Consider the following 27,845-nt stretch of genomic DNA (forward strand, 5'->3'; position numbering starts at 1 on the left):
GTAGCAATATTTCGGATTGAGTTAGCCCAAGCACAACCGGATATTAATGGTTTCATCCAGTCATATCCGGACAAAATGGTGTGGAATTATTACGCAACGGACTTAAAAAATCAGAGTAAAAATGGTTTTGGAGAAAAGCAAAGTCTTTTCGTTAGGCAAGTGCATAAAATGTCATCGATACAAACAGAAATATCATGTTTGTTTGCCGCAGTTGCTCTAGCTTCCTCCCTAGAAAATACGAATGTGTAGCACTGGAGTCTCCATGTAGAACCAATTTGTGTTTCCCAGCACAACATTAAATGTTCCCTGATAAAAAACATTCAAAACAATAAATTCCATTGATAATATCCAGAAAACACAAACACAGAGGCATTCACAATATTTCGGATTGAGTTAGCCAAAACTCAACCAGATATTTCTGGTTTCATCCAGCCATATCCGGAAAAACTTGTGTGGAATTCGTAGGCAATGGACCGAGAAAATCCCAGTAAAAATGGTTTTGGAGAAAAGCAAAGTCTTTTCGTTAGGCAAGTGCATAAAATGTCATCGATACAAACAGAAATATCATGTTTGTTTGTCGCAGTTCCTCTAGCTTTCTCCCTCGAAAATACGAATGCGTAGAGCTGATGTCTCCATGTGGAACCAATTAGTGTTTCCAAGCAGAAAATTAAATGTTCCCTGATAAAAAACATTCAAAACCATAGAGTCTGAGGATAATATCAGGAAAACACAAACACAGAGGCTGTAGCAATATCTGGGATTGAGTTACCCAAAACACAACCGCATATTTCTCCTTTCATCCAGTCATATCCGGACAAAGTGGTGTGGAATTCGTAGGCAATGGACCGAGAAAATCCCAGTAAAAATGGTTTTGGAGAAAAGCAAATTCTTTTCGTTAGGCAAGTGCATAAAATGTCATCGATACAAAAAGAAATATCAGGTTTGTTTGTCGCAGTTCCTCCAGCTCTCTCCCTAGAAAATACGAATGTGTAGAGCTGGTGTCCCCATGATGAACAAACTAGTGTTTCAACGGTACAAAATTAAATGTTCCCTGATAAAAACATTCAAAACAATAAAGTCCATCGATAATATGCAGAAAACACAAACACAGATGCTTTCACAATATTTCGGATTGAGTTAGCCAAAGCACAACCGGATATTTCTGGTTTCCTCCAGTCATATCTGGACAAAATGGTGTGGAATTCGTAGGCAATGGACTGAGAAAATCAGAGTAAAAATGGTTTTGGAGAAAAGCAAAGTCTTTTCGTTAGGCAAGTGCATAAAATGTCATCCATACAAACAGAAATATCATGTTTGTTTGCCGCAGTGCCTCTAGCTTCCTCCCTAGAAATTACGAATGTGTAGTACTGGAGTCTCCATATAGAACCAATTGGTGTTTCCCAGCACAACATTAAATGTTCCCTGATAAAAAACATTCAAAACAATAAATTCCATTGATAATATCCAGAAAACACAAACACAGAGGCATTCACAATATTTCAGATTGAGTTAGCCAAAACTCAACCGGATATTTCTGGTTTCATCCAGCCATATCCAGAAAAACAGGTGTGGAATTCGTAGGCAATGGACCGAGAAAATCACAGTAAAAATGGTTTTGGAGAAAAGCAAATTCTTTTCGTTAAGCAAGTGCATAAAATGTCATCGATACAAAAAGAAATATCAGGTTTGTTTGTCGCAGTTCCTCCAGCTCTCTCCCTAGAAAATACGAATGTGTAGAGCTGGTGTCCCCATGATGAACAAACTAGTGTTTCAACGGTACAAAATTAAATGTTCCCTGATAAAAACATTCAAAACAATAAAGTCCATCGATAATATGCAGAAAACACACACACAGAGTCTGTAGCAATATTTCGGATTGAGTTAGCCAAAGCACAACCGGATATTTCTGGTTACATCCAGTCATATCCGGACAAAATGGTGTGGAATTCTTATGCAATGGACTGAGAAAATCAGAGTAAAAATGGTTTTGGAGAAAAGCAAAGTCTTTTCGTTAGGCAAGTGCATAAAATGTCATCCATACAAACAGAAATATCATGTTTGTTTGCCGCAGTTCCTCTAGCTTCCTCCCTAGAAATTACGAATGTGTAGCACTGGAGTCTCCATGTAGAACCAATTTTTGTTTCCCAGCACAACATTAAATGTTCCCTGATAAAAAACACTGAAAACAATAAATTCCATTGATAATATCCAGAAAACATAAACACAGAGGCATTCACAATATTTCGGATTGAGTAAGCCAAAACTCAACTGGATATTTCTGGTTTCATCCAGCCATATCCGGAAAAACTGGTGTGGAATTCGTAGGCAATGGACCGAGAAAATCCCAGTAAAAATGGTTTTGGAGAAAAGCAAAGTCTTTTCGTTAGGCAAGTGCATAAAATGTCATCTATACAAACAGAAATATCATGTTTGTTTGTCGTAGTTCTTCTAGCTTTCTCCCTCGAAAATACGAATGCGTAGAGCTGATGTCTCCATGTGGAACCAATTAGTGTTTCCAAGCACAAAATTAAATGTTCCCTGATAAAAAACATTCAAAACCATAAAGTCTGAGGATAATATCAGGAAAACACAAACACAGAGGCTGTAGCAATATCTGGGATTGTGTTACCCAAAACACAACCGGATATTTCTCCTTTCATCCAGTCATATCCGGACAAAGTGGTTGGAATTCGTAGTCAATGGACCGAGAAAATCCCAGTAAAAATGGTTTTGGAGAAAAGCAAAGTCTTTTCGTTAGGCAAGTGCATAAAATGTCATCGATACAAACAGAAATATCATGTTTGTTTGTCGCAGTTCCTCCAGCTCTCTCCCTAGAAAATAGGAATGTGTAGAGCTGGTGTCCCCATGATGAACAAACTAGTGTTTCCCAGCACAAAATTAAATGTTCCCTGATAAAAAACATTCAAAACCATAAAGTCTGAGGATAATATCAGGAAAACACAAATACAGACGCTTTCAGAATATTTCGGATTGAGTTAGCCAAAGCACAACCGGATATTTCTCCTTTCATCCAGTCATATAAGGACAAAGTTGTGTGGAATTCGTAGGCATTGGACCGAGAGAATCCCAGTAAAAATGCTTTTGGAGAAAAGAAAATTCTTTTCTTTAGGCAAGTGCATAAAATGTCATCTATACAAACAGAAATATCAGGTTTGTTTGTCGCAGTTCCTCCAGCTCTCTCCCTAGAAAATACGAATGTGCAGAGCTGGTGTCCCCATGATGAACAAACTAGTGTTTCAACGGTACAAAATTAAATGTTCCCTAATAAAAACATTCAAAACAATAAAGTCCATCGATAATATGCAGAAAACACACACACAGAGGCTTTCACAATATTTCAGATTGAGTTAGCCAAAACTCAACCGGATATTTCTGGTTTCATCCAGTCATATCCGCACAAAATGGTGTGGAATTCTTATGTAATGGACTGAGAAAATCAGAGTAAAAATGGTTTTGGAGAAAAGCAAAGTCTTTTCGTTAGGCAAGTGCATAAAATGTCATCCATACAAACAGAAATATCATGTTTGTTTGCCGCAGTTCCTCTAGCTTCCTCCCTAGAAATTACGAATGTGTAGCACTGGAGTCTCCATGTAGAACCAATTTGTGTTTCCCAGCACAACATTAAATGTTCCCTGATAAAAAACATTCAAAAAAATAAATTCCATTGATAATATCCAGAAAACACAAACACAGAGGCATTCCCAATATTTCGGATTGAGTTAGCCAGAACTCAACCAGATATTTCTGGTTTCATCCAGCCATATCCGGAAAAACTGGTGTGGAATTCATAGGCAATGGACCGAGAAAATCACAGTAAAAATGGTTTTGGAGAAAAGCAAAGTCTTTTCGTTAAGTGCATAAAATGTCATCTATACAAACAGAAATATCATGTTTGTTTGTCGCAGTTCCTCTAGCTTTCTCCCTCGAAAATACGAATGCGTAGAGCTGATGTCTCCATGTGGAACCAATTAGTGTTTCCAAGCAGAAAATTAAATGTTCTCTGATAAAAAACATTCAAAACCATAGAGTCTGAGGATAATATCAGGAAAACACAAACACAGAGGCTGTAGCAATATCTGGGATTGAGTTACCCAAAACACAACCGGATATTTCTCCTTTCATCCAGTCATATCCGGACAAAGTGGTTGGAATTCGTAGGCAATGGACCGAGAAAATCCCAGTAAAAATGGTTTTGGAGAAAAGCAAAGTCTTTTCGTTAGGCAAGTGCATAAAATGTCATCGATACAAACAGAAATATCATGTTTGCCGCAGTTCCTCTAGCTTCCTCCCTAGAAATTACGAATGTGTAGCACTGGAGTCTCCATGTAGAACCAATTTATGTTTCCCAGCACAACATTAAATGTTCCCTGATAAAAAACATTCAAAACAATAAATTCCATTGATAATATCCAGAAAACACAAACACAGAGGCATTCACAATATTTCGGATTGAGTAAGCCAAAACTCAACCAGATATTTCTGGTTTCATCCAGCCATATCCGGACAAAGTGTTGTGGAATTCATAGGCAATGGACCGAGAAAATCCCAGTAAAAATGGTTTTGGAGAAAAGCAAAGTCTTTTCGTTAGGCAAGTGCACAAAATGTCATCGATACAAAAAGAAATATCAGGTTTGTTTGTCGCAGTTCCTCCAGCTCTCTCCCTAGAAAATACGAATGTGTAGAGCTGGTGTCCCCATGATGAACAAACTAGTGTTTCAACGGTACAAAATTAAATGTTCCCTGATAAAAACATTCAAAACAATAAAGTCCATCGATAATATGCAGAAAACACACACACAGAGTCTGTAGCAATATTTCGGATTGAGTTAGCCAAAGCACAGCCGGATATTTCTGGTTTCATCCAGTCATATCCGGACAAAATGGTATGGAGTTCTTATGCAATGGACTGAGAAAATCAGAGTAAAAATGGTTTTGGAGAAAAGCAAAGTCTTTTCGTTAGGCAAGTGCATAAAATGTCATCGATACAAAAAGAAATATCAAGTTTGTTTGCCGCAGTTCCTCTGGCTTCCTCCCTAGAAATTATGAATGTGTAGTACTGGAGTCTCCATATAGAACTGTTGGACCTCTCAGTTGTAGAGATGCCCACTTGCTCGAGAGGACGCCCAAAAATCCAGACTCCAGACCAATTGATGCAAAAAGCATGAGGTATTTATTGTGTGTTTTTGCAAACGGGCCCCCACCTAAGGCGGTGAGGAGCCCAGGCGGCAGTTTCACACAGGTTATATAGTCAACAAATTAGCATATGGGATTGGCCGGTTCGGAGGGACAATTAGCATACCGGAGAGTGCTGAGGAGAGTGCTGAGGGAACCAGCTGAAGAGAATGCTGAGGAGAGTGCTGAGGGAACCAGCTGAGGAGAATGCTGAGGAGAGTACTGAGACTCTCCGAAGGGGAGTGGCAGCTCTGCTCTGGGCATGCCTAGAGGTTCTCTAAAGGGGATAGACTTTTCCTTCCCAGAGAATGTGCCCGCTGGACCCTGGGGAACATCTAACCTCTTAAGAAGCCCCTGATATCTGCCCAGGCCTAGTTTCTTGTCCCTCTCCCCCATAAGGGTCCTTCATTCCCTCCTTTTCTTTTTGCAAAGATTTTAATCCTAAAATCTATTGGACCGGCCTGGGGAGAACCTGCCTCACTGGAGGGAGGAAACTCTGTTCTTGCTGGACTGGGTTAGGTTCCATGTTAACAATTGCGGAGCATGGGGATTGGAAAAACAATGGGGAAAGGCCAGGAACATCATAAATATTAAACAGTTTTTGAAAGTCTTAGCTTGAGTGGGTTCTGAGTGCGCTGGAGCTTCCATTTGGCTGGTCTATCCGGATCCTCGGGGCCCTGGGGAGGTGGTGCTCGCTTCACGTGTGAGGCGTGGACCCAAGCAGCGATTCCGTCGACCTTGAGAGCGGTGGGAGTTGTCAACAGCACAGTGAAGGGGCCTTTCCACCGGGGCTCTAGAGTCTTAGATTGGTGCCTTCGGACATACACAGCATCACCGATTTGGAAAGGATGTGGGATGGTTGTCGTCTTGGGTTGGTAGGCTGCTGCAAGAGGTTTCCAGACCTGGTTCTGGATGATCTGGAGCGCTCTCAACCGGGCCTGTAACTTAGGGGCATCGGCAACGGAGTCACTGGCAAGGTCAAGCAAGCCTGCTACTGGTGGGGGCCCTCCATAAAGGATTTCGTATGGTGTCAGCCCGCAATGAGAGGGCGTGTTTCGGACCCGGAACAACACCATAGGGAGGAGTTGGACCCAGTCTTTAACACCAGTCTCCAACGCTAATTTGGTCAAGGTCTCTTTAATTGTTCTGTTCATTCTTTCTACCTGTCCTGAACTTTGGGGTCTATAGACACAGTGCAATTTCCAATTTATGCCTAATGCTTTGGCCACCAACTGACTTACCTGGGAGACAAACGCTGGGCCATTGTCGGACCCGATTACCTTAGGCAAGCCGAACCGGGGGAAGATCTCCTCTATGATCTTCTTGACGACCACCTGGGCGGTTTCCCGTTTTGTGGGGAATGCCTCAGTCCATCCGGAGAAGGTGTCTACAAAAACTAGAAGATACTTATTCCCATAACTGCCCGGCCTTATCTCAGTGAAATCGACCTCCCAGTTGATTCCTGGTCGGTCTCCTCTTACCCTAGCTCCCTCCGGGAGCTTGAGGTGTCTGGCATTTACCTTGGCACACGGAACACAGGATTCAGTCACCTGCTGGGCTAAAGAGTCAAATCCGGGGATGTAGTAAGACTGCCTATCTTCCTGTAAGGCTGCTTTTAGCTTTTTGTATCCCAAATGAGTCCATTGATGGAGGCTGGTAATTATTTCTTTAGCCAATTGGTGTGGCAAGACTATTTTCTCTCCGAGCCTCCAAACCCTTATTTGTTCATCATACTCTGCACCGAGCCGCTGAATCGTATCTAAGTCTTGGTCCGAATAGAGGAAAGGTGGTTCCCTCGATACTTGGGTGGGCTCAATTGTCTTTAACGGGAGCACCTGTTGGCTCAGGGCTGCCGCCCTAGCGGCCTCGTCTGCCATCCTGTTTCCCCTTGCTACGGGGTCGTCTCCTCGTTGGTGCCCGGGGCAATGAATTATACTCAACATTTTGGGCAGGAACAGGGCCTGTAGAAGATCTAGGATTTCCTGCTTATTTTTAATGTCCTTGCCTGCTGAGGTTAAGAGGCCCCTTAGCCGGTATATCTCCCCATGTACATGGGCAGTGGCGAAAGCATACCGACTGTCTGTGTAAATGTTGACCTTTTTGTCTTGTGCCAGTTTTAAAGCTTGAGTTAAGGCTATGAGCTCGGCTTTTTGAGCAGAAGTTCCAGGCTTTAAGGCACTTGACCAGATAACAGTTTTTCCATCCACCACCGCTGCCCCAGCCCTCCGCTCACCGTTCTGTAGAAAGCTGCTCCCATCCGTGAACCAGGTCATTTCGGCATCCGGCAGAGGCTGGTCGGTTAGGTCTTTTCGGGTGCCGTGGGCCTCAGCCAGGATTTGGTGACAGTTATGGATTACCTGGGCCTGGGGCCCCAGTTCCGGGAGCAGGGTGGCCGGGTTTAAAGAGGTGGCAGTCCCAAACCGGACCCGCTCTGAGTTTAATAACATAGTCTGGTAATGAGTTATCCGAGCATTTGAGAGCCACCGATCTGGTGGCTGGCGGATAACTGTCTCCACAGCATGAGGTGCCACTATGGTGAGAGGTTGGCCTAGAGTCAATTTATCCGAGTCTTTCACCAGAACTGCCACGGCTGCTATCATGCGGAGGCACGGAGGCCAGCCGGCCGCTACATTGTCTAGCTTTTTTGAAAAGTATGCCACCGGCTTTTTCCAGGGTCCAAGCATTTGTGTTAGCACTCCCTTCGCCACTCCCTTGTTCTCATCCACGTATAATGTGAAGGGCTTGGTCATATCAGGGAGGCTCAGGGCTGGGGCTGACAATAGGGCCTTTTTTATGTTGTCAAACGCCCGCTGTTGCTCTTCTCTCCATTGAAAGGGAGCATTGGACTTCGTGAGGGGGTACAATGGGGCTGCCAGCTCCGCAAACCCAGGAATCCAAAGGCGGCAGAATCCCGCACTCCCGAGGAATTCCCGCATCTTTCTGGCATCGGTGGGGGGTGGAATTAGAGCAACCACCCTTTTTCGGCTCTCTGTCAGCCACCGTTGCCCTCCTTCTAGGAGGTAGCCTAGGTAGGCCACCTGTTTCTGACATATTTGGGCCTTTTTCGCGGAGGCTCGATAGCCCAATTCCCCCAGTCTCTGTAGCAGGGCCCCGGTACATTTTAGGCAGTCCTGCTCAGTTTCAGCGGCAAGGAGGAGGTCGTCCACATATTGCAGGAGGACTAGGTCCGGATGGTTGACTCGGAAGTCGGCCAAATCTAGGTGCAGAGCTTCGTCAAACAAGGTAGGCGAGTTTTTAAATCCTTGGGGCAACCTTGTCCAGGTGAGTTGTCCTAAAAACCCGGTCTCTGGGTCTTTCCACTCAAAAGCAAAGATGGATTGGCTCTGAGGGCTCAGTCTTAAACAAAAAAATGCATCTTTTAGATCTAACACTGTGTACCATACGTGGGTCGGAGGCAAGGTACTTAGCAGATTGTAGGGGTTGGGCACTGTGGGATGCATATCCTCCGTTCTCCTGTTAACCTCCCGCAAGTCCTGTACCGGGCGGTAGTCACCCGTACCAGGCTTCTTTACTGGTAGTAGGGGGGTGTTCCAAGGTGAACGACAAGGTTTTAAAATGCCTAGGTGTAACAGTCTCTGGATATGTGGCCGGATACCTTCCTTAGCTTCCTTGCCCATCGGATATTGACGAACTGATACGGGAATGGCCGTGGGCTTCAGATCTATGATCAAGGGAGGCCGGTTGACGGCCAACCCTATTCCCGCAGTCTCTGCCCAGGCCTGAGGAAAATCTGTGAGCCACTTGGGGTCCAGGGGAGCCATGGTGGACGAGGGCCTCTCGAATAATCGGTGTTCGTCCTCCAAGCGTAGTGTTAATACCTGGAGGGGCCGCCCTCCTGAGTCTGTGATGGTAGCTCCTTTCTCATGGAAGTGAATTTGGGCTCCTACCTTCGAGAGTAGGTCCCTGCCCAGGAGGGGGTAGGGGCAGTCTGGCACTAGTAAGAACGAGTGTGTCACAAGTCCTGTACTTAACTGGACCTCTCGATTGGTTGTCCAGCGATATAACTTCCCTCCAGTTGCCCCCTGAACCCAGGAAGTCTTGGAGCTTAAAGGCCCTTTTTCTGAAGTCAGTACCGAGTGCTGGGCTCCCGTGTCAATCAGGAAGGTTACCGGTCTGCCCCCACTTCAAGGGTTATCCTGGGCTCAGGGGGGGCTCCTGGCCCTGACTCACCTAGTCGTCTTCTTCCAGGGACAGGATTGGAACTGGTCTCCTCTTTGGTCCCTGTGTTTCTTCGGGCAGTCTTTGACCCAGTGTCCTCTTTCTTTACAATAGGCACATTGATCTCTTTCCACCCGAGGCTTTCGTTTGTCTCCCAAGTCCCTATTCTGTCCTGGTCTACTCCTTTCTGTATCCTGCACTACGGTGGCCAAAATTCTACTAAGCTCTCGATTACGTCTTTTGTCTCTTTTGTCTTCCCTTTCCTCCTGCTCCTTGTGGATTCTTTCCTCCTTCTCCTCTCGGATCTCCCTTTTGTTGTAAATCTTTTCTGCCTCCTTCATTAAATCTTGTATAGTACGGTAGGCTTCCATTAATCTTTCTAGGAAGCCTGCCGGCGTTTCCTCAGCCCCCTGCACTATTGCACGTACCTTGGCCAAATTGGTGGGGCGCTTTCCAGCCCCTCTGAGACCCGCAAGGAGAATCTGGTGGTAAAGACGAAGTCGCTCCCTACCAGCAACGGTGGTGTAGTCCCAATCAGGACGGGTTGAGGGAAACGCCTCCTCAATTTCGTTTAGCAGTAGGGTCGGTCGGCCATCTGCTCCAGGGACGTTTTTCCGTGCCTCAAGGTAGACACGCTGCTTTTCCTCAGTAGTGAGGAGGGTCTGCAGAAGCTGCTGACAATCATCCCAGGTGGGCTGATGAGTCAATAAAATTGACTCGATCAGCCCAGTCAGAGCCTGGGGGTCCTGAGAGAAAGAGGGGTTATGGGTTTTCCAATTGTAAAGATCGGAAGCAGAAAATGGCCAGTACTGCATCTGGCCAGCCACCGAGCGAAGAGGAAAAGCCTGTGAAGTCCAAACGCTTCCCGAGCCCCCTGCCTGCCCCCGACGGAGGCGCAGGCGGCTGGAGGGCGGGGAAGGCGCTGAAACTTCTTCCCCTGCCCTCGTGGAATCAGGGGATGGTGCAGAAGGTTGCACATCCCGCTCTGGTTGTTGTGGGAGTCCCTGCGGGGGAGCAGGCTGGCCGGGAAGACAGGGTGGGGGAGAGTCAAAGAGCAGAAAGTCCTGATCAGCCGGAAGAACCGGTGGCTTGTCAGGTTTTGGATCTCGAATCTCCTTCAGAGGGTATAGGGAGGAGGTTGGCACAACCGGGATAGGAGGAGGGGGTAACGGGGTCCGTATGGGCTCCGTCGGGAAGGAGAAGGGTTCTACCCAGGGAGGGGGATTACGTGAAAGATCCTCCCACGTAGTAATGTAGGGCACCTGATCAGGGTGTCCATTGGATCCTGGCTGAAAGACTCGCGCCTTAATCTGTAAAATAATATCGAGGTTAAAAGTGCCGTTCCTTGGCCAGCCGACCTCGAAGGCCGGCCACTCTGAGGAACAGAATTTTGCCCATTGTTTCCTTTTAATCTCCAATGAGAGGTGGCGCGCATGTTCTCGAACGTCCTTCCAGTGATCTAGAGTGAGACTTAAAGGGGTGGTTATTTGTTGACCCATGTGTGCAAGGATTTCAACCCAAACAAAAAGAACAGCCAATGCACAGACATATACAATAAGCAAGACAAACCACATGGCTAAGACAAATCAAACGCTATTGCGCTAGTTTTGGGAGCGGCTGCCTGACCAGCCCTCCCCGGGAAGGAGGGAGACTTGGTCTCCGACCCACCTCCAGACCACCCCGGGAGCGTCTTCCGGGGGAACGGACCGAGGGTTTCCCCTCATAACCCGGAGCGTCCTCCGGGGAACGGACCAGGGGTTGCTGGGCACGCCTGCCTCCCCCACTGGTCCCACAGAGTCAGGTCAGGTACTGGCCAGTCAGAATACTCCAGTCAGAATACTCAAGACGAAGAACAACAAACAGAAAACACTTAATTATACCTCCAACTGGTCCTGCAGAGAATGGGTCTGAGGGCGACCTCGAGCCCCACGTTGGGCGCCAAAATGTTGGACCTCTCAGTTGTAGAGATGCCCACTTGCTCGAGAGGACGCCCAAAAATCCAGACTCCAGACCAGTTGATGCAAAAAGCATGAGGTATTTATTGTACGTTTGCGCAAACGGGCCCCCACCTAAGGCGGTGAGGAGCCCTGAGCGGCAGTTTCACACAGGTTATATAGTCAACAAATTAGCATATGGGATTGGCCGGTTCGGAGGGACAATTAGCATACCGGAGAGTGCTGAGGAGAGTGCTGAGGGAACCAGCTGAAGAGAATGCTGAGGAGAGTGCTGAGGGAACCAGCTGAGGAGAATGCTGAGGAGAGTACTGAGACTCTCCGAAGGGGAGTGGCAGCTCTGCTCTGGGCATGCCTAGAGGTTCTCTAAAGGGGATAGACTTTTCCTTCCCAGAGAATGTGCCCGCTGGACCCTGGGGAACATCTAACCTCTTAAGAAGCCCCTGATATCTGCCCAGGCCTAGTTTCTTGTCCCTCTCCCCCATAAGGGTCCTTCATTCCCTCCTTTTCTTTTTGCAAAGATTTTAATCCTAAAATCTATTGGACCGGCCTGGGGAGAACCTGCCTCACTGGAGGGAGGAAACTCTGTTCTTGCTGGACTGGGTTAGGTTCCATGTTAACAATTGCGGAGCATGGGGATTGGAAAAACAATGGGGAAAGGCCAGGAACATCATAAATATTAAACAGTTTTTGAAAGTCTTAGCTTGAGTGGGTTCTGAGTGCGCTGGAGCTTCCATTTGGCTGGTCTATCCGGATCCTCGGGGCCCTGGGGAGGTGGTGCTCGCTTCACGTGTGAGGCGTGGACCCAAGCAGCGATTCCGTCGACCTTGAGAGCGGTGGGAGTTGTCAACAGCACAGTGAAGGGGCCTTTCCACCGGGGCTCTAGAGTCTTAGATTGGTGCCTTCGGACATACACAGCATCACCGATTTGGAAAGGATGTGGGATGGTTGTCGTCTTGGGTTGGTAGGCTGCTGCAAGAGGTTTCCAGACCTGGTTCTGGATGATCTGGAGCGCTCTCAACCGGGCCTGTAACTTAGGGGCATCGGCAACGGAGTCACTGGCAAGGTCAAGCAAGCCTGCTACTGGTGGGGGCCCTCCATAAAGGATTTCGTATGGTGTCAGCCCGCAATGCGAGGGCGTGTTTCGGACCCGGAACAACACCATAGGGAGGAGTTGGACCCAGTCTTTAACACCAGTCTCCAACGCTAATTTGGTCAAGGTCTCTTTAATTGTTCTGTTCATTCTTTCTACCTGTCCTGAACTTTGGGGTCTATAGACACAGTGCAATTTCCAATTTATGCCTAATGCTTTGGCCACCAACTGACTTACCTGGGAGACAAACGCTGGGCCATTGTCGGACCCGATTACCTTAGGCAAGCCGAACCGGGGGAAGATCTCCTCTATGATCTTCTTGACGACCACCTGGGCGGTTTCCCGTTTTGTGGGGAATGCCTCAGTCCATCCGGAGAAGGTGTCTACAAAAACTAGAAGATACTTATTCCCATAACTGCCCGGCCTTATCTCAGTGAAATCGACCTCCCAGTTGATTCCTGGTCGGTCTCCTCTTACCCTAGCTCCCTCCGGGAGCTTGAGGTGTCTGGCATTTACCTTGGCACACGGAACACAGGATTCAGTCACCTGCTGGGCTAAAGAGTCAAATCCGGGGATGTAGTAAGACTGCCTATCTTCCTGTAAGGCTGCTTTTAGCTTTTTGTATCCCAAATGAGTCCATTGATGGAGGCTGGTAATTATTTCTTTAGCCAATTGGTGTGGCAAGACTATTTTCTCTCCGAGCCTCCAAACCCTTATTTGTTCATCATACTCTGCACCGAGCCGCTGAATCGTATCTAAGTCTTGGTCCGAATAGAGGAAAGGTGGTTCCCTCGATACTTGGGTGGGCTCAATTGTCTTTAACGGGAGCACCTGTTGGCTCAGGGCTGCCGCCCTAGCGGCCTCGTCTGCCATCCTGTTTCCCCTTGCTACGGGGTCGTCTCCTCGTTGGTGCCCGGGGCAATGAATTATACTCAACATTTTGGGCAGGAACAGGGCCTGTAGAAGATCTAGGATTTCCTGCTTATTTTTAATGTCCTTGCCTGCTGAGGTTAAGAGGCCCCTTAGCCGGTATATCTCCCCATGTACATGGGCAGTGGCGAAAGCATACCGACTGTCTGTGTAAATGTTGACCTTTTTGTCTTGTGCCAGTTTTAAAGCTTGAGTTAAGGCTATGAGCTCGGCTTTTTGAGCAGAAGTTCCAGGCTTTAAGGCACTTGACCAGATAACAGTTTTTCCATCCACCACCGCTGCCCCAGCCCTCCGCTCACCGTTCTGTAGAAAGCTGCTCCCATCCGTGAACCAGGTCATTTCGGCATCCGGCAGAGGCTGGTCGGTTAGGTCTTTTCGGGTGCCGTGGGCCTCAGCCAGGATTTGGTGACAGTTATGGATTACCTGGGCCTGGGGCCCCAGTTCCGGGAGCAGGGTGGCCGGGTTTAAAGAGGTGGCAGTCCCAAACCGGACCCGCTCTGAGTTTAATAACATAGTCTGGTAATGAGTTATCCGAGCATTTGAGAGCCACCGATCTGGTGGCTGGCGGATAACTGTCTCCACAGCATGAGGTGCCACTATGGTGAGAGGTTGGCCTAGAGTCAATTTATCCGAGTCTTTCACCAGAACTGCCACGGCTGCTATCATGCGGAGGCACGGAGGCCAGCCGGCCGCTACATTGTCTAGCTTTTTTGAAAAGTATGCCACCGGCTTTTTCCAGGGTCCAAGCATTTGTGTTAGCACTCCCTTCGCCACTCCCTTGTTCTCATCCACGTATAATGTGAAGGGCTTGGTCATATCAGGGAGGCTCAGGGCTGGGGCTGACAATAGGGCCTTTTTTATGTTGTCAAACGCCCGCTGTTGCTCTTCTCTCCATTGAAAGGGAGCATTGGACTTCGTGAGGGGGTACAATGGGGCTGCCAGCTCCGCAAACCCAGGAATCCAAAGGCGGCAGAATCCCGCACTCCCGAGGAATTCCCGCATCTTTCTGGCATCGGTGGGGGGTGGAATTAGAGCAACCACCCTTTTTCGGCTCTCTGTCAGCCACCGTTGCCCTCCTTCTAGGAGGTAGCCTAGGTAGGCCACCTGTTTCTGACATATTTGGGCCTTTTTCGCGGAGGCTCGATAGCCCAATTCCCCCAGTCTCTGTAGCAGGGCCCCGGTACATTTTAGGCAGTCCTGCTCAGTTTCAGCGGCAAGGAGGAGGTCGTCCACATATTGCAGGAGGACTAGGTCCGGATGGTTGACTCGGAAGTCGGCCAAATCTAGGTGCAGAGCTTCGTCAAACAAGGTAGGCGAGTTTTTAAATCCTTGGGGCAACCTTGTCCAGGTGAGTTGTCCTAAAAACCCGGTCTCTGGGTCTTTCCACTCAAAAGCAAAGATGGATTGGCTCTGAGGGCTCAGTCTTAAACAAAAAAATGCATCTTTTAGATCTAACACTGTGTACCATACGTGGGTCGGAGGCAAGGTACTTAGCAGATTGTAGGGGTTGGGCACTGTGGGATGCATATCCTCCGTTCTCCTGTTAACCTCCCGCAAGTCCTGTACCGGGCGGTAGTCACCCGTACCAGGCTTCTTTACTGGTAGTAGGGGGGTGTTCCAAGGTGAACGACAAGGTTTTAAAATGCCTAGGTGTAACAGTCTCTGGATATGTGGCCGGATACCTTCCTTAGCTTCCTTGCCCATCGGATATTGACGAACTGATACGGGAATGGCCGTGGGCTTCAGATCTATGATCAAGGGAGGCCGGTTGACGGCCAACCCTATTCCCGCAGTCTCTGCCCAGGCCTGAGGAAAATCTGTGAGCCACTTGGGGTCCAGGGGAGCCATGGTGGACGAGGGCCTCTCGAATAATCGGTGTTCGTCCTCCAAGCGTAGTGTTAATACCTGGAGGGGCCGCCCTCCTGAGTCTGTGATGGTAGCTCCTTTCTCATGGAAGTGAATTTGGGCTCCTACCTTCGAGAGTAGGTCCCTGCCCAGGAGGGGGTAGGGGCAGTCTGGCACTAGTAAGAACGAGTGTGTCACAAGTCCTGTACTTAACTGGACCTCTCGATTGGTTGTCCAGCGATATAACTTCCCTCCAGTTGCCCCCTGAACCCAGGAAGTCTTGGAGCTTAAAGGCCCTTTTTCTGAAGTCAGTACCGAGTGCTGGGCTCCCGTGTCAATCAGGAAGGTTACCGGTCTGCCCCCACTTCAAGGGTTATCCTGGGCTCAGGGGGGGCTCCTGGCCCTGACTCACCTAGTCGTCTTCTTCCAGGGACAGGATTGGAACTGGTCTCCTCTTTGGTCCCTGTGTTTCTTCGGGCAGTCTTTGACCCAGTGTCCTCTTTCTTTACAATAGGCACATTGATCTCTTTCCACCCGAGGCTTTCGTTTGTCTCCCAAGTCCCTATTCTGTCCTGGTCTACTCCTTTCTGTATCCTGCACTACGGTGGCCAAAATTCTACTAAGCTCTCGATTACGTCTTTTGTCTCTTTTGTCTTCCCTTTCCTCCTGCTCCTTGTGGATTCTTTCCTCCTTCTCCTCTCGGATCTCCCTTTTGTTGTAAATCTTTTCTGCCTCCTTCATTAAATCTTGTATAGTACGGTAGGCTTCCATTAATCTTTCTAGGAAGCCTGCCGGCGTTTCCTCAGCCCCCTGCACTATTGCACGTACCTTGGCCAAATTGGTGGGGCGCTTTCCAGCCCCTCTGAGACCCGCAAGGAGAATCTGGTGGTAAAGACGAAGTCGCTCCCTACCAGCAACGGTGGTGTAGTCCCAATCAGGATGGGTTGAGGGAAACGCCTCCTCAATTTCGTTTAGCAGTAGGGTCGGTCGGCCATCTGCTCCAGGGACGTTTTTCCGTGCCTCAAGGTAGACACGCTGCTTTTCCTCAGTAGTGAGGAGGGTCTGCAGAAGCTGCTGACAATCATCCCAGGTGGGCTGATGAGTCAATAAAATTGACTCGATCAGCCCAGTCAGAGCCTGGGGGTCCTGAGAGAAAGAGGGGTTATGGGTTTTCCAATTGTAAAGATCGGAAGCAGAAAATGGCCAGTACTGCATCTGGCCAGCCACCGAGCGAAGAGGAAAAGCCTGTGAAGTCCAAACGCTTCCCGAGCCCCCTGCCTGCCCCCGACGGAGGCGCAGGCGGCTGGAGGGCGGGGAAGGCGCTGAAACTTCTTCCCCTGCCCTTGTGGAATCAGGGGATGGTGCAGAAGGTTGCACATCCCGCTCTGGTTGTTGTGGGAGTCCCTGCGGGGGAGCAGGCTGGCCGGGAAGACAGGGTGGGGGAGAGTCAAAGAGCAGAAAGTCCTGATCAGCCGGAAGAACCGGTGGCTTGTCAGGTTTTGGATCTCGAATCTCCTTCAGAGGGTATAGGGAGGAGGTTGGCACAACCGGGATAGGAGGAGGGGGTAACGGGGTCCGTATGGGCTCCGTCGGGAAGGAGAAGGGTTCTACCCAGGGAGGGGGATTACGTGAAAGATCCTCCCACGTAGTAATGTAGGGCACCTGATCAGGGTGTCCATTGGATCCTGGCTGAAAGACTCGCGCCTTAATCTGTAAAATAATATCGAGGTTAAAAGTGCCGTTCCTTGGCCAGCCGACCTCGAAGGCCGGCCACTCTGAGGAACAGAATTTTGCCCATTGTTTCCTTTTAATCTCCAATGAGAGGTGGCGCGCATGTTCTCGAACGTCCTTCCAGTGATCTAGAGTGAGACTTAAAGGGGTGGTTATTTGTTGACCCATGTGTGCAAGGATTTCAACCCAAACAAAAAGAACAGCCAATGCACAGACATATACAATAAGCAAGACAAACCACATGGCTAAGACAAATCAAACGCTATTGCGCTAGTTTTGGGAGCGGCTGCCTGACCAGCCCTCCCCGGGAAGGAGGGAGACTTGGTCTCCGACCCACCTCCAGACCACCCCGGGAGCGTCTTCCGGGGGAACGGACCGAGGGTTTCCCCTCATAACCCGGAGCGTCCTCCGGGGAACGGACCAGGGGTTGCTGGGCACGCCTGCCTCCCCCACTGGTCCCACAGAGTCAGGTCAGGTACTGGCCAGTCAGAATACTCCAGTCAGAATACTCAAGACGAAGAACAACAAACAGAAAACACTTAATTATACCTCCAACTGGTCCTGCAGAGAATGGGTCTGAGGGCGACCTCGAGCCCCACGTTGGGCGCCAAAATGTTGGACCTCTCAGTTGTAGAGATGCCCACTTGCTCGAGAGGACGCCCAAAAATCCAGACTCCAGACCAGTTGATGCAAAAAGCATGAGGTATTTATTGTACGTTTGCGCAAACGGGCCCCCACCTAAGGCGGTGAGGAGCCCTGAGCGGCAGTTTCACACAGGTTATATAGTCAACAAATTAGCATATGGGATTGGCCGGTTCGGAGGGACAATTAGCATACCGGAGAGTGCTGAGGAGAGTGCTGAGGGAACCAGCTGAAGAGAATGCTGAGGAGAGTGCTGAGGGAACCAGCTGAGGAGAATGCTGAGGAGAGTACTGAGACTCTCCGAAGGGGAGTGGCAGCTCTGCTCTGGGCATGCCTAGAGGTTCTCTAAAGGGGATAGACTTTTCCTTCCCAGAGAATGTGCCCGCTGGACCCTGGGGAACATCTAACCTCTTAAGAAGCCCCTGATATCTGCCCAGGCCTAGTTTCTTGTCCCTCTCCCCCATAAGGGTCCTTCATTCCCTCCTTTTCTTTTTGCAAAGATTTTAATCCTAAAATCTATTGGACCGGCCTGGGGAGAACCTGCCTCACTGGAGGGAGGAAACTCTGTTCTTGCTGTACTGGGTTAGGTTCCATGTTAACAATTGCGGAGCATGGGGATTGGAAAAACAATGGGGAAAGGCCAGGAACATCATAAATATTAAACAGTTTTTGAAAGTCTTAGCTTGAGTGGGTTCTGAGTGCGCTGGAGCTTCCATTTGGCTGGTCTATCCGGATCCTCGGGGCCCTGGGGAGGTGGTGCTCGCTTCACGTGTGAGGCGTGGACCCAAGCAGCGATTCCGTCGACCTTGAGAGCGGTGGGAGTTGTCAACAGCACAGTGAAGGGGCCTTTCCACCGGGGCTCTAGAGTCTTAGATTGGTGCCTTCGGACATACACAGCATCACCGATTTGGAAAGGATGTGGGATGGTTGTCGTCTTGGGTTGGTAGGCTGCTGCAAGAGGTTTCCAGACCTGGTTCTGGATGATCTGGAGCGCTCTCAACCGGGCCTGTAACTTAGGGGCATCGGCAACGGAGTCACTGGCAAGGTCAAGCAAGCCTGCTACTGGTGGGGGCCCTCCATAAAGGATTTCGTATGGTGTCAGCCCGCAATGAGAGGGCGTGTTTCGGACCCGGAACAACACCATAGGGAGGAGTTGGACCCAGTCTTTAACACCAGTCTCCAACGCTAATTTGGTCAAGGTCTCTTTAATTGTTCTGTTCATTCTTTCTACCTGTCCTGAACTTTGGGGTCTATAGACACAGTGCAATTTCCAATTTATGCCTAATGCTTTGGCCACCAACTGACTTACCTGGGAGACAAACGCTGGGCCATTGTCGGACCCGATTACCTTAGGCAAGCCGAACCGGGGGAAGATCTCCTCTATGATCTTCTTGACGACCACCTGGGCGGTTTCCCGTTTTGTGGGGAATGCCTCAGTCCATCCGGAGAAGGTGTCTACAAAAACTAGAAGATACTTATTCCCATAACTGCCCGGCCTTATCTCAGTGAAATCGACCTCCCAGTTGATTCCTGGTCGGTCTCCTCTTACCCTAGCTCCCTCCGGGAGCTTGAGGTGTCTGGCATTTACCTTGGCACACGGAACACAGGATTCAGTCACCTGCTGGGCTAAAGAGTCAAATCCGGGGATGTAGTAAGACTGCCTATCTTCCTGTAAGGCTGCTTTTAGCTTTTTGTATCCCAAATGAGTCCATTGATGGAGGCTGGTAATTATTTCTTTAGCCAATTGGTGTGGCAAGACTATTTTCTCTCCGAGCCTCCAAACCCTTATTTGTTCATCATACTCTGCACCGAGCCGCTGAATCGTATCTAAGTCTTGGTCCGAATAGAGGAAAGGTGGTTCCCTCGATACTTGGGTGGGCTCAATTGTCTTTAACGGGAGCACCTGTTGGCTCAGGGCTGCCGCCCTAGCGGCCTCGTCTGCCATCCTGTTTCCCCTTGCTACGGGGTCGTCTCCTCGTTGGTGCCCGGGGCAATGAATTATACTCAACATTTTGGGCAGGAACAGGGCCTGTAGAAGATCTAGGATTTCCTGCTTATTTTTAATGTCCTTGCCTGCTGAGGTTAAGAGGCCCCTTAGCCGGTATATCTCCCCATGTACATGGGCAGTGGCGAAAGCATACCGACTGTCTGTGTAAATGTTGACCTTTTTGTCTTGTGCCAGTTTTAAAGCTTGAGTTAAGGCTATGAGCTCGGCTTTTTGAGCAGAAGTTCCAGGCTTTAAGGCACTTGACCAGATAACAGTTTTTCCATCCACCACCGCTGCCCCAGCCCTCCGCTCACCGTTCTGTAGAAAGCTGCTCCCATCCGTGAACCAGGTCATTTCGGCATCCGGCAGAGGCTGGTCGGTTAGGTCTTTTCGGGTGCCGTGGGCCTCAGCCAGGATTTGGTGACAGTTATGGATTACCTGGGCCTGGGGCCCCAGTTCCGGGAGCAGGGTGGCCGGGTTTAAAGAGGTGGCAGTCCCAAACCGGACCCGCTCTGAGTTTAATAACATAGTCTGGTAATGAGTTATCCGAGCATTTGAGAGCCACCGATCTGGTGGCTGGCGGATAACTGTCTCCACAGCATGAGGTGCCACTATGGTGAGAGGTTGGCCTAGAGTCAATTTATCCGAGTCTTTCACCAGAACTGCCACGGCTGCTATCATGCGGAGGCACGGAGGCCAGCCGGCCGCTACATTGTCTAGCTTTTTTGAAAAGTATGCCACCGGCTTTTTCCAGGGTCCAAGCATTTGTGTTAGCACTCCCTTCGCCACTCCCTTGTTCTCATCCACGTATAATGTGAAGGGCTTGGTCATATCAGGGAGGCTCAGGGCTGGGGCTGACAATAGGGCCTTTTTTATGTTGTCAAACGCCCGCTGTTGCTCTTCTCTCCATTGAAAGGGAGCATTGGACTTCGTGAGGGGGTACAATGGGGCTGCCAGCTCCGCAAACCCAGGAATCCAAAGGCGGCAGAATCCCGCACTCCCGAGGAATTCCCGCATCTTTCTGGCATCGGTGGGGGGTGGAATTAGAGCAACCACCCTTTTTCGGCTCTCTGTCAGCCACCGTTGCCCTCCTTCTAGGAGGTAGCCTAGGTAGGCCACCTGTTTCTGACATATTTGGGCCTTTTTCGCGGAGGCTCGATAGCCCAATTCCCCCAGTCTCTGTAGCAGGGCCCCGGTACATTTTAGGCAGTCCTGCTCAGTTTCAGCGGCAAGGAGGAGGTCGTCCACATATTGCAGGAGGACTAGGTCCGGATGGTTGACTCGGAAGTCGGCCAAATCTAGGTGCAGAGCTTCGTCAAACAAGGTAGGCGAGTTTTTAAATCCTTGGGGCAACCTTGTCCAGGTGAGTTGTCCTAAAAACCCGGTCTCTGGGTCTTTCCACTCAAAAGCAAAGATGGATTGGCTCTGAGGGCTCAGTCTTAAACAAAAAAATGCATCTTTTAGATCTAACACTGTGTACCATACGTGGGTCGGAGGCAAGGTACTTAGCAGATTGTAGGGGTTGGGCACTGTGGGATGCATATCCTCCGTTCTCCTGTTAACCTCCCGCAAGTCCTGTACCGGGCGGTAGTCACCCGTACCAGGCTTCTTTACTGGTAGTAGGGGGGTGTTCCAAGGTGAACGACAAGGTTTTAAAATGCCTAGGTGTAACAGTCTCTGGATATGTGGCCGGATACCTTCCTTAGCTTCCTTGCCCATCGGATATTGACGAACTGATACGGGAATGGCCGTGGGCTTCAGATCTATGATCAAGGGAGGCCGGTTGACGGCCAACCCTATTCCCGCAGTCTCTGCCCAGGCCTGAGGAAAATCTGTGAGCCACTTGGGGTCCAGGGGAGCCATGGTGGACGAGGGCCTCTCGAATAATCGGTGTTCGTCCTCCAAGCGTAGTGTTAATACCTGGAGGGGCCGCCCTCCTGAGTCTGTGATGGTAGCTCCTTTCTCATGGAAGTGAATTTGGGCTCCTACCTTCGAGAGTAGGTCCCTGCCCAGGAGGGGGTAGGGGCAGTCTGGCACTAGTAAGAACGAGTGTGTCACAAGTCCTGTACTTAACTGGACCTCTCGATTGGTTGTCCAGCGATATAACTTCCCTCCAGTTGCCCCCTGAACCCAGGAAGTCTTGGAGCTTAAAGACCCTTTTTCTGAAGTCAGTACCGAGTGCTGGGCTCCCGTGTCAATCAGGAAGGTTACCGGTCTGCCCCCACTTCAAGGGTTATCCTGGGCTCAGGGGGGGGCTCCTGGCCCTGACTCACCTAGTCGTCTTCTTCCAGGGACAGGATTGGAACTGGTCTCCTCTTTGGTCCCTGTGTTTCTTCGGGCAGTCTTTGACCCAGTGTCCTCTTTCTTTACAATAGGCACATTGATCTCTTTCCACCCGAGGCTTTCGTTTGTCTCCCAAGTCCCTATTCTGTCCTGGTCTACTCCTTTCTGTATCCTGCACTACGGTGGCCAAAATTCTACTAAGCTCTCGATTACGTCTTTTGTCTCTTTTGTCTTCCCTTTCCTCCTGCTCCTTGCGGATTCTTTCCTCCTTCTCCTCTCGGATCTCCCTTTTGTTGTAAATCTTTTCTGCCTCCTTCATTAAATCTTGTATAGTACGGTAGGCTTCCATTAATCTTTCTAGGAAGCCTGCCGGCGTTTCCTCAGCCCCCTGCACTATTGCACGTACCTTGGCCAAATTGGTGGGGCGCTTTCCAGCCCCTCTGAGACCCGCAAGGAGAATCTGGTGGTAAAGACGAAGTCACTCCCTACCAGCAACGGTGGTGTAGTCCCAATCAGGACGGGTTGAGGGAAACGCCTCCTCAATTTCGTTTAGCAGTAGGGTCGGTCGGCCATCTGCTCCAGGGACGTTTTTCCGTGCCTCAAGGTAGACACGCTGCTTTTCCTCAGTAGTGAGGAGGGTCTGCAGAAGCTGCTGACAATCATCCCAGGTGGGCTGATGAGTCAATAAAATTGACTCGATCAGCCCAGTCAGAGCCTGGGGGTCCTGAGAGAAAGAGGGGTTATGGGTTTTCCAATTGTAAAGATCGGAAGCAGAAAATGGCCAGTACTGCATCTGGCCAGCCACCGAGCGAAGAGGAAAAGCCTGTGAAGTCCAAACGCTTCCCGAGCCCCCTGCCTGCCCCCGACGGAGGCGCAGGCGGCTGGAGGGCGGGGAAGGCGCTGAAACTTCTTCCCCTGCCCTCGTGGAATCAGGGGATGGTGCAGAAGGTTGCACATCCCGCTCTGGTTGTTGTGGGAGTCCCTGCGGGGGAGCAGGCTGGCCGGGAAGACAGGGTGGGGGAGAGTCAAAGAGCAGAAAGTCCTGATCAGCCGGAAGAACTGGTGGCTTGTCAGGTTTTGGATCTCGAATCTCCTTCAGAGGGTATAGGGAGGAGGTTGGCACAACCGGGATAGGAGGAGGGGGTAACGGGGTCCGTATGGGCTCCGTCGGGAAGGAGAAGGGTTCTACCCAGGGAGGGGGATTACGTGAAAGATCCTCCCACGTAGTAATGTAGGGCACCTGATCAGGGTGTCCATTGGATCCTGGCTGAAAGACTCGCGCCTTAATCTGTAAAATAATATCGAGGTTAAAAGTGCCGTTCCTTGGCCAGCCGACCTCGAAGGCCGGCCACTCTGAGGAACAGAATTTTGCCCATTGTTTCCTTTTAATCTCCAATGAGAGGTGGCGCGCATGTTCTCGAACGTCCTTCCAGTGATCTAGAGTGAGACTTAAAGGGGTGGTTATTTGTTGACCCATGTGTGCAAGGATTTCAACCCAAACAAAAAGAACAGCCAATGCACAGACATATACAATAAGCAAGACAAACCACATGGCTAAGACAAATCAAACGCTATTGCGCTAGTTTTGGGAGCGGCTGCCTGACCAGCCCTCCCCGGGAAGGAGGGAGACTTGGTCTCCGACCCACCTCCAGACCACCCCGGGAGCGTCTTCCGGGGGAACGGACCGAGGGTTTCCCCTCATAACCCGGAGCGTCCTCCGGGGAACGGACCAGGGGTTGCTGGGCACGCCTGCCTCCCCCACTGGTCCCACAGAGTCAGGTCAGGTACTGGCCAGTCAGAATACTCCAGTCAGAATACTCAAGACGAAGAACAACAAACAGAAAACACTTAATTATACCTCCAACTGGTCCTGCAGAGAATGGGTCTGAGGGCGACCTCGAGCCCCACGTTGGGCGCCAAAATGTTGGACCTCTCAGTTGTAGAGATGCCCACTTGCTCGAGAGGACGCCCAAAAATCCAGACTCCAGACCAGTTGATGCAAAAAGCATGAGGTATTTATTGTATGTTTGCGCAAACGGGCCCCCACCTAAGGCGGTGAGGAGCCCTGAGCGGCAGTTTCAAACAGGTTATATAGTCAACAAATTAGCATATGGGATTGGCCGGTTCGGAGGGACAATTAGCATACCGGAGAGTGCTGAGGAGAGTGCTGAGGGAACCAGCTGAAGAGAATGCTGAGGAGAGTGCTGAGGGAACCAGCTGAGGAGAATGCTGAGGAGAGTACTGAGACTCTCCGAAGGGGAGTGGCAGCTCTGCTCTGGGCATGCCTAGAGGTTCTCTAAAGGGGATAGACTTTTCCTTCCCAGAGAACGTGCCCGCTGGACCCTGGGGAACATCTAACCTCTTAAGAAGCCCCTGATATCTGCCCAGGCCTAGTTTCTTGTCCCTCTCCCCCATAAGGGTCCTTCAGAACCAATTTGTGTTTCCCAGCACAACATTAAATATTCCCTGATAAAAAACATTCAAAACAATAAATTCCATTGATAATATCCAGAAAACACAAACACAGAGGCATTCACAATATTTCAGATTGAGTTAGCCAAAACTCAACCGGATATTTCTGGTTTCATCCAGCCATATCCGGAAAAACTGGTGTGGAATTCGTAGGCAATGGACCGAGAAAATCCCAGTAAAAATGGTTTTGGAGAAAAGCAAAGTCTTTTCGTTAGGCAAGTGCATAAAATGTCATCGATACAAAAAGAAATATCAGGTTTGTTTGTCGCAGTTCCTCCAGCTCTCTCCCTAGAAAATAGGAATGTGTAGAGCTGGTGTCCCCATGATGAACAAACTAGTGTTTCCCAGCACAACATAAAATGTTCCCTGATAAAAAACATTCAGAACCTAAAGTCTGAGGATAATATCAGTAAAACACAAACACAGAGGCTTTCAGAATATTTCGGATTGAGTTAGCCAAAGCACAACCGGATATTTCTCCTTTCATCCAGTCATATAAGGACAAAGTTGTGTGGAATTCGTAGGCAATGGACTGATACAATCCCAGTAAAAATGGTTTTGGAGAAAAGCAAAGTCTTTTCGTTAGGCAAGTGCATAAAATGTCATCGATACAAACAGAAATATCATGTTTGTTTGTCGCAATTCCTCTAGCTTTCTCCCTCGAAAATACGAATGCGTAGAGCTGATGTCTCCATGTGGAACCAATTAGTGTTTCCAAGCACAAAATTAAATGTTCCCTGATAAAAAACATTCAAAACCATAGAGTCTGAGGATAATATCAGGAAAACACAAACACAGAGGCTGTAGCAATATCTGGGATTGAGTTAGCCAAAACACAACCGGATATTTCTCCTTTCATCCAGTCATATCCGGACAAAGTGGTGTGGAATTCGTAGGCAATGGACCGAGAAAATCCCAGTAAAAATGGTTTTGGAGAAAAGCAAAGTCTTTTCGTTAGGCAAGTGCATAAAATGTCATCGATACAAAAAGAAATATCAGGTTTGTTTGTCGCAGTTCCTCCAGCTCTCTCCCTAGAAAATACGAATGTGTAGAGCTGGTGTCCCCATGATGAACAAACTAGTGTTTCAACGGTACAAAATTAAATGTTCCCGAATAAAAACATTCAAAACAATAAAGTCCATCGATAGTATGCAGAAAACAGAAATACAGAGGCTTTCACAATATTTCGGATTGAGTTAGCCAAAGCACAACCAGATATTTCTGGTTTCCTCCAGTCATATCCGGACAAAATGGTGTGGAATTCTTACGCAATGGACTGAAAAAATCAGAGTAAAAATGGTTTTGGAGAAAAGCAAAGTCTTTTTGTTAGGCAAGTGCATAAAATGTCATCGATACAAACAGAAATGTAATGTTTGTTTGCCGCAGTTCCTCTAGCTTCCTCCCTAGAAATTTCGAATGTGTAGCACTGGAGTCTCCATGTAGAACCAATTTGTGTTTCCCAGCGCAACATTAAATGTTCCCTGATAAAAAACATTCAAATCAATAAATTCCATTGATAATATCCAGAAAACACAAACACAGAGGCATTCACAATATTTCGGATTGAGTTAGCAAAACCACAACCGGATATTTCTGGTTTCATCCAGCCATATCCGAACAAAATGGTGTGGAATTCGTAGGAAATGGACCGAGAAAATCAGAGTAAAAATGGTTTTGGAGAAAAGCAAAGTCTTTTCGTTAGGTAAGTGCATAAAATGTCATCCATACAAACAGAAATATCATGTTTGTTTGTCACAGTTCCTCTAGCTTTCTCCCTAGAAAATACGAATGCGTAGAGCTGATGTCTCCATGTGGAACATATTAGTGTTTCCCAGCACAAAATTAAATGTTCCCTGATAAAAAACATTCAAAACAATAAAGTGTGAGGATAATATCATGAAAACACAAACACAGAGGCTTTCACAATATTTCGGATTGAGTTAGCCAAAGCACAACCGGATATTTCTGGTTTCATCCAGTCATATCCGGACAAAATGGTGTGGAATTCTTATGCAATGGACTGAGAAAATCAGAGTAAAAATGGTTTTGGAGAAAAGCAAAGTCTTTTCGTTAGGCAAGTGCATAAAATGTCATCGATACAAACAGAAATATCAGGTTTGTTTGTCCCGGTCCCCCAACTCTCTCCCTAGAAAATACGAATGTGTAGAGCTAGTTTCCCCATGATGAAGAAACTAGTGTTTCAATGGTACAAAATTAAATGTTCCCTGATAAAAACATTCAAAAGAATAAAGTCCATCGAAATATCCAGAAAACACACACACAGAGGCATTCACAATATTTCGGATTGAGTAAGCCAGAACTCAACCGGATATTTCTGGTTTCATCCAGCCATATCCGGACAAAATGGTGTGGAATTCGTAGGCAATGGACGGAGAAAATCAGAGTAAAAATGGTTTTGGAGAAAAGCAAAGTCTTTTCGTTAGGCAAGTGCATAAAATGTCATCGATACAAACAGAAATATCAGGTTTGATTGTCGCAGTTCCTCCAACTCTCTCCCTAGAAAATACGAATGTTTAGAGCTAGTTTCCCCATGATGAAGAAACTAGTGTTTCAACGGTACAAAATTAAATGTTCCCTGATAAAAACATTCAAAACAATAAAGTCCATCGAAATATCCAGAAAACACACACACAGAGGCATTCCCAATATTTCAGATTGAGTTAGCCAAAGCACAACCATATATTTCTGGTTTCATCCAGTCATATCCAGACAAAATGGTGTGGAATTCTTATGCAATGGACCGAGAAAATCAGAGTAAAAATGGTTTTGGAGAAAAGCAAAGTCTTTTCGTTAGGCAAGTGCATATAATGTCATCTATACAAACAGAAATATCATGTTTGTTTGCAACAGTTCCTCTAGCTTTTTCCCTAGAAAATACGAATGCATAGAGCTGATGTCTCCATGTGGAACCAATTAGTGTTTCCCAGCACAAAATTAAATGTTCCCTGATAAAAAACATTCAAAACCATAAAGTCTGAGGATAATATCAGGAAAACACAAACACAGAGGCTGTAGCAATATCTGGGATTGAGTTAGCCAAAACACAACCGGATATTTCTCCTTTCATCCAGTCATATCCGGACAAAATGGTGTGGAACTGATAGGCAAGGGAGCGAGAAAATCCCAGTAAAAATGGTTTTGGAGAAAAGCAAAGTCTTTTCGTTATGCAAGTGCATAAAATGTCATCGATACAAAAAGAAATATCAGGTTTGTTTGTCACAGTTCCTCCAGCTCTCTCCCTAGAAAATACGAATGTGTAGAGCTGGTGTCCCCATGATGAACAAACTAGTGTTTCAACGGTACAAAATTAAATGTTCCCTGATAAAAGCATTGAAAACAATAAAGTCCATCGATAATATCCAGAAAACACACACACAGAGTCTTTCACAATATTTCGGATTGAGTTAGCCAAAGCACAACCGGATATTTCTGGTTTCATCCAGTCATATCCGGACAAAATGGTATGGAATTCTTATGCAATGGACGGAGAAAATCAGAGTAAAAATGGTTTTGGAGA

The sequence above is a fragment of the Lepus europaeus genome, chromosome 6, assembly GCF_033115175.1.
Source record: "Lepus europaeus isolate LE1 chromosome 6, mLepTim1.pri, whole genome shotgun sequence".
In the NCBI taxonomy this organism is placed as follows: domain Eukaryota; kingdom Metazoa; phylum Chordata; class Mammalia; order Lagomorpha; family Leporidae; genus Lepus; species Lepus europaeus.